General features: G+C 35.9%; 1 non-coding gene across 1 annotated transcript; it reads left to right on the forward strand.

Annotated features, from left to right (window-relative positions):
* The first annotated feature begins 443 nt into the window (after nucleotides 1-443).
* LOC126023227 (small nucleolar RNA SNORA51) lies at nucleotides 444-569 on the forward strand. The gene has a single exon (XR_007500429.1). It is a non-coding gene; the product is annotated as a small nucleolar RNA SNORA51 (small nucleolar RNA).
* The last annotated feature ends 5930 nt before the right edge of the window (nucleotides 570-6499 follow it).

A 6499-nucleotide genomic window follows, 5' to 3' on the forward strand; every position in this document is an offset into this window, starting at 1 on the left:
GAGGTGCAGAAACTTGTCAGCTTAATATAGTCCAATTTATTTATGTCTGCTTTCACTTGTTTGGAGAGTATGGTTTCCTCCTTAAAGATACATTTAGTCCCAATGTCACGGAGTGTTTGACCTACATGTTGTTCTAATACTTTATGGTTTCAGGTCTGATATCTAGGTCTTTAATCCATTTGAATTTTACCTTTGTACATGATGTTAACTGGAGGTCTAAATTCACTTTTTTACAAGTGGCTAGCCAGTTGTGCCAACACCACTTATTGAAGAGGCCTTCCCTGTTTCATTTAGGATTTCTTGCACCTTTATCAAATATTAGGTGACGGTATATCTGGGGAACATTCTCTGAGTACTCAAGTCTGTTCCACTGATCTGAGGGTCTGTCTTTATTCCAATACCATGCTGTTTTAATAACTATTTGTTGTAATACAGTTTAAATACAATTCTTACCACAGGCTGTGTTCTTTACACTGACTCTATAGAAAAAGGAGGTACAGTAAATGCACCCCATGTACACTTCAACACAGGCCCTTTGCCTGGTCTGTATTGTGAATTGGGGGACAAAAAAAATAGTAATGTTCCAACATCAGTTTCATGATAATTTAAGATTTAACAATGTAGTTTATTTAGAAACTCTTTTTTGGTAACTTTCCTATAAATCTAAAATAATTTCATAATAATTTTCAGGTGCACTATAATAAAAAAACAATGATATAGAACTCATTCTCATAAGAATGACTAAAAGTAAAAACAACATAGATATTACCAAATGTTGGCAAAAGTGAAAGAGCCACTAGGACATTTTTTACTCAGTGGGTGGAAATATAAAGTGACAAAACCACTTTGGAAGACAGTTTGGCAATAGCTACAAAATCCAAACGCAAATACAATTTAGGACTCAGCAATTTTCCTATTAGATACCCAAAAGAAAAACAAGCAAATGTCTTTCCAAGACCTGTACAAAAATATTTATAGCAGCACCATCCATTATAGGCAGAAGCTGAAAGCAACAGAAATACACTTCAATAGAAAATGAATCGATAAATTGAGGTACTTTTCAATTTGAAAATGCCATTTAAATTCAGATAGTGGACAACTGTCCAATGTTATATTATTTTCTAGAGGTCAGTTACATCTCTTTTTTGCTTCCATTTACTGATTATTTACGATGTGCCACTGCATAACTTATGTAACCTGATACACCAATGAGATTAACCAAGGTATTGCTCCACCAAACAAGAATAAATTTTACAAATGTGCACAAGATAAAAAAGTTAAAACAAAAAAGGATTTTATTAATATAATAAGCAATAAGTAATCAATGCCAATATAAATAAGAATAATGCTACTTATTTTTACTAATGTCTTTATTTATATTGGCATTGATTACTTATTGCTCTAACTATTCACAGGTGTTTATTGTTCCAAATAAATTTCAACAGTGTTTGATCCACTTCTTTGAAGAATGTCATGGGTATCTTTAGAGGGATTGCATTAAATCTGTTCAATGCTTTGGGGAGTATTGCCATTTTAATGATATTAATCCTGCCAATCCATGAGCAGGATATGTGTTTCCATTTCTGCATGTCCTCTCTTATTTCTTGCAGCAGGGTTTTATAGTTTTCTTTGTAAATGGCTACTTTTGAGGTGAGCATTGTAATGATAAGAAAGTTTTAAGAAAAAAATTGGCAGTCCTCTAATGTTATATTCCTGATATGGATGCTGGTTATAGTGGCTGTTAATACTAAAAAAATATGCCCTTTTATACTCTTAGATATGTGCACTTTTTTTGTATCTAGGCTACACTTCAATAAAAATTTTTCTTAAAGCAAAGAAAAAAAGATACATAATGCTTCAAACCTGTTTAATTTTACTTAAAGCATATAAATGCACATTTATTCACCACTCTTTTGATGTGGAGCCAAGACTTTTCTTTGAGAATGGGTCTGCTGACTGAAGCTGCTTGTCATCTTTCTTATATAAACCACACCCATAATGCATCATCTACAATTTCAGCATCAGTTTCTTTGAAGTCAAGAGAAGTCTTAAAGACTCTTATAAAGCAGTATGAGAGCAGACTCTTGCTAAAATTTTATTATTTTCTCAATCCTTTCATTGTTTCAACTACAACCAATTCCACAGCAATTTTTTTTAGCAATTCTCCTGAGTCTTCTCAAACTTTTCAAGTCAGCTTTTCTAGAAATATTTCTCTCCCTCTTTTTTCCTCTCCCTCTTCTTATTTCTGTCTCTCTGTCCACCGGCTTCATAATGGTGTTCATATATCATGAAGCAACAAACAACTAAGACTGACATAAATAGACTTGGAATCAAACACAGTGATCTTGAAGAACAGTTTCATGGATGGAAACAGACATGAAGCACTACCCATACTTATAGTCCTTCCCATAATGTGCTCGTGTGCTTGCACTTGCATTCATCAGTATGCTTTATAGAGGATATAAAGAGCTTCCACAATCTTCCTAGATTTGTTAAGGTGAGAGATCCACTCTTCTTGATACTTAGAAATCTAATTCTCAGGTTCTTTTATCAATTTGTGATCATCTTTCATTTGGATCACTGTGGAGATCCTTTCGTAATTCACCATACCATTTCTTTTTTATCATTTTTTCCCCAAAATACAAAATATGCATATCTATTTCCATTTAGTTGTGTTTTTTTCCTTTCAGTGTTTTTTTGTTTTGTTGTGGTTTTGGTTTTTGGTTTTTGGGCCACACCTGGCAGTGCTCAGGGGTTACTTCTGGTTGTATGCTCAGAAATCGCTCCTGGTAGGCTCGGGGGACCATATGGGATGCCAGGATTCGAGCCACTGTCCTTCTGCATGCAAGGCAAACACCTTACTTCCATGTCATCTCTCTGGCCCCCTTTTCAGTGGTTTTGATGCAGAGTTTAACAGATGGTATTGGGTTTGGCAGGACAAAACCAAGGTCAGTCCTAGATTTTTCCAGCTCAAACCCTGTCCTTCTTTCCCATAATCTCTTCTTATGTTCTTTAGTCCACTCCAACAAGCACCTCATATAACAGCCTCATTACATCGCATACACAATCTGGTCTTCTTGAAGGTCCTATCCCCATGTAGGCACCCATATACCATTTAACTATCCCATTCACTCTCCTCAAAGTTGTTACCAGCACATCTGCTGAGATCATTAGTAACCCTCATTTTCATCTTTATAAAAATCACATTATCATTCCTTGGCCTTGGCCTATCTCCACCATAGGCAATGCAACAGAGAGACTTGAGAACAAGACTCAGGGCCTTTGGCTTTATACTCCCAATGTCAAGTTTTGTCTTGGCATCAGATTGGTGCTGAACACAGTGGTAAAAGATAGGAGTCATTTGCTGAGTTCAGCTCCTAGCTTTGCCTCTTGATAGCTGTGGAGCCTGGAGCAGATTCTTTCTCCATCACTCAACCCCTTGTCAAATAGCAGCCATGATAACTGCCTCTCCATGATCCTGTGCAGATTAAATGTGATTTTTAATGTAAAGATCCTGGCACACAAAAATAATGCAACAAATAGAATGCAGTACATATAGAAGGGTTAACTCTTAAGGGTTAGCTCCATATATATAGCACCAGTTCAAATGGAAGTCTGAATGGAGTGAGAACCCCAACACTGGACAAAATATGTATAATAAATATTTGTCTCCTGTCTCCCTTTCCCCTTTCTTTATTTTTCTCTTTGCCCTTAGCACCCTTCCCTTCTCTAAAGCCAGATCCCAGTTCTGTGGATAATTTGAAATTAAAATCCCAAAGTTATGTTTCATAAGCAAAAATAATCACTCTTGGGTCTGTTGGCACAGGATCCTGACAAGGGGCTGGCAACAGCCAGTTCACAGTGAGCCCTGCCAGGGGGCTGTGCACATGCTTCTAAGAATAACTCAGTGTCCAAGAATTCCGCCTGTTCTATCACAAGCTGGGGCCGACTGACAGATGGTTTGCATTAGCCTTGAGAGCAATGGGATTCCACTTTACTACAGTGAGGATAAGGTACCTCCTTCCTTTCTTCTACTCCCGATCTGTGCTGCATTGAGCCAGCAGTGTCTTCATTTAGCAGCTTTGAAAACACCAGGAAGGGGTCTAATTAGAAGTAAACTATCGAAGAGATGAAGTCTGCTTTTAGATCCTTTCATTTCATGCCTGGGGAAATACATCAATTTTTATTTAGGTAGCACCCTGTGTCTCCCAGTGACTTCAATGTTTCAAGGCCACAGGAACAGCCTATCCCAACTTGCTCCTCACAAAAATAGTTGATAGCTAGATTCATCCCTGGTTTTCTTTTCTTACTTCCTTTCTTTCTATACTAAATTATTAAGTAAATCCAAAGGGGGCCTAGGTGATCACAGTAGAGACCACTAGAACTATAATGCTTCTTTGGGTGAAAGATGGTGTACATTTAGGGACATTTTGAAATGACTGGAACACATTCTGGGGTAGCACAAAGAGAAAGGGCACCAAAGGCATTTACTGGGAAGGAACTCAAGATACAAAATATTCTGCAATGCACATAACATTGGAGAAAACAGAATAAATAATTAACCAGCCAAAAATGTTCAGTGATGTTCAATTCTGCCTGAACGTAGAGCCTGAGCACTGTTAGGCATAACTAAAAAGGCAAAGCGAAATTTCTTGTTTTCAGTTTTACTTCCCAATACTTGATATATTAACATTGAAATTCTACAAAATATTTATCCTAAGTACTGTTATCTTGATTTATTTTCATAGTTGATGACTCCTCAAAAAAAAGCTAAACTTTCTGAGTTTAAAATAAGAAATATCCCCATATTCTACAGCAAAAATTGCCCATAGTCTGTAACTATGATTTTTCCCAACTGGAATTCATTTATTATTCTGAAACTAGAAATAACAGGTCCCAGTTTTCCCTTGGAATCTCTTTCTACCTTCCTCCTTCTCTCCTCTTCCCCCTCTTAGTAACACACCACTACCACCCCGTCTCTTAGTTTGCATGAAAAGTTACCCTGTCAGGGGAAAAATAAAGTATTGGCAAATAAGACAGATAATATTTTCACCTTACTGACCTATACTCCTCACCCAATATAAAGCTGAAAACCTATATCCTTAAATACTTCTTTCTGCTTTAATTTTATGCATACCTCTTATTATCTGATTCTTATTGTTTACTCATGTCCATAATATATGTATATATTTAAATTCTGGAATGAATGGAGAATTATTTTTCATAATGCTATATTTTTAGTGACTTTGTATCCTGCTGGAACATGAAAAGCAATCAATGAATTTGGCTAAACCAACAAAATAACAGTACACATATAAGTCGGCTGAATAAAAGCTAATACTAGAAATGTTGCTGGCATGATCAAGGAAGTTCACTCAATTGTGAAAATACAAATTTAAAGCTGATTGATGTCACTTCAAGAATAAAGAGGCTACCCTAAGAATGAAGTCAATACTTAAAAAGACAGCATTATAGAGTAACATAAACATTTGGATTCAGTGGTATCTGAAGTCATTTACTAGGTGTCTTTATATTGGGTGTGCCGAATTAGAATTGTAGCTCTCAGGCTAAAAATGTTTTTATAGATCTTTGTAATATAGGGAGAGTCTATTATGAATACTACAGGGTTACATCCATCCTTTTATCTCTCTTAGTAGGATGATGTTTCCATTGTATTCTTCCCAGTTACTTTTCCTGAAAAATGAGAAACCTTAGAAAACACACACATGTACACTCACACACATTGGGCACTCATGGAATGGCCTAGCCTGATGCAACAAATTCAGACACAACAGACACCATGGCTTCTTGCCCACAATCAATTACACTTCCTTCCACAGGAATTTTGCCTGAAGAAGGAAAGAGACATTGCCTTCCTGAACATGTACAGAGTTTCTTCAGTATTTCTCTCCTGTGGCCCAGCAGTATATAAGAAAAAAGGACTCTGACCACTTTGCTGAAGGATATAGGTCCTAGTTCCTACTCAATCTTGATTTTCAGACTAAAGTCACAGAATAATGTTATTGTTAAATTATGTTCATTATTGTTACTCTGCATAGTTCTTACATTAATTTCTGTAAAAACTGAGTTACCAAAGTTCTTTTTATTGAAGACAAGTAGTCAAGATTGAAATAATTTTATTTAAGCCAAAGGGAAAATAAGGACTTTCATTGACAGTAGGAAATTTAGAAATTTTAATTAAGTTTAGATTGGATTAAATCAGCAATGACTTTAATAGAGAGATTGCCTCAATTATTCTCTAAAATTCTCTAAAATAGCTTCTCTATAACTTTAAATTGCACCAAAATTAACGATTTTTCATATGTCTCATTCAAAATGCCTTCTATTAGAGTCCTTTTGTGTCCTGAGATTTCTACAGGATAGCTGAGGAAGGAAGTGTATTGAATACTTTTTAAATGCAAGATACCTTCAGAGATATTGTCCAACAAACTATACAAAATACATTTGAGGGGCAGGAGCGATAGCACAGCAGTAGGGT

The sequence above is a fragment of the Suncus etruscus genome, chromosome 11 (genome assembly GCF_024139225.1).
Source record: "Suncus etruscus isolate mSunEtr1 chromosome 11, mSunEtr1.pri.cur, whole genome shotgun sequence".
In the NCBI taxonomy this organism is placed as follows: domain Eukaryota; kingdom Metazoa; phylum Chordata; class Mammalia; order Eulipotyphla; family Soricidae; genus Suncus; species Suncus etruscus.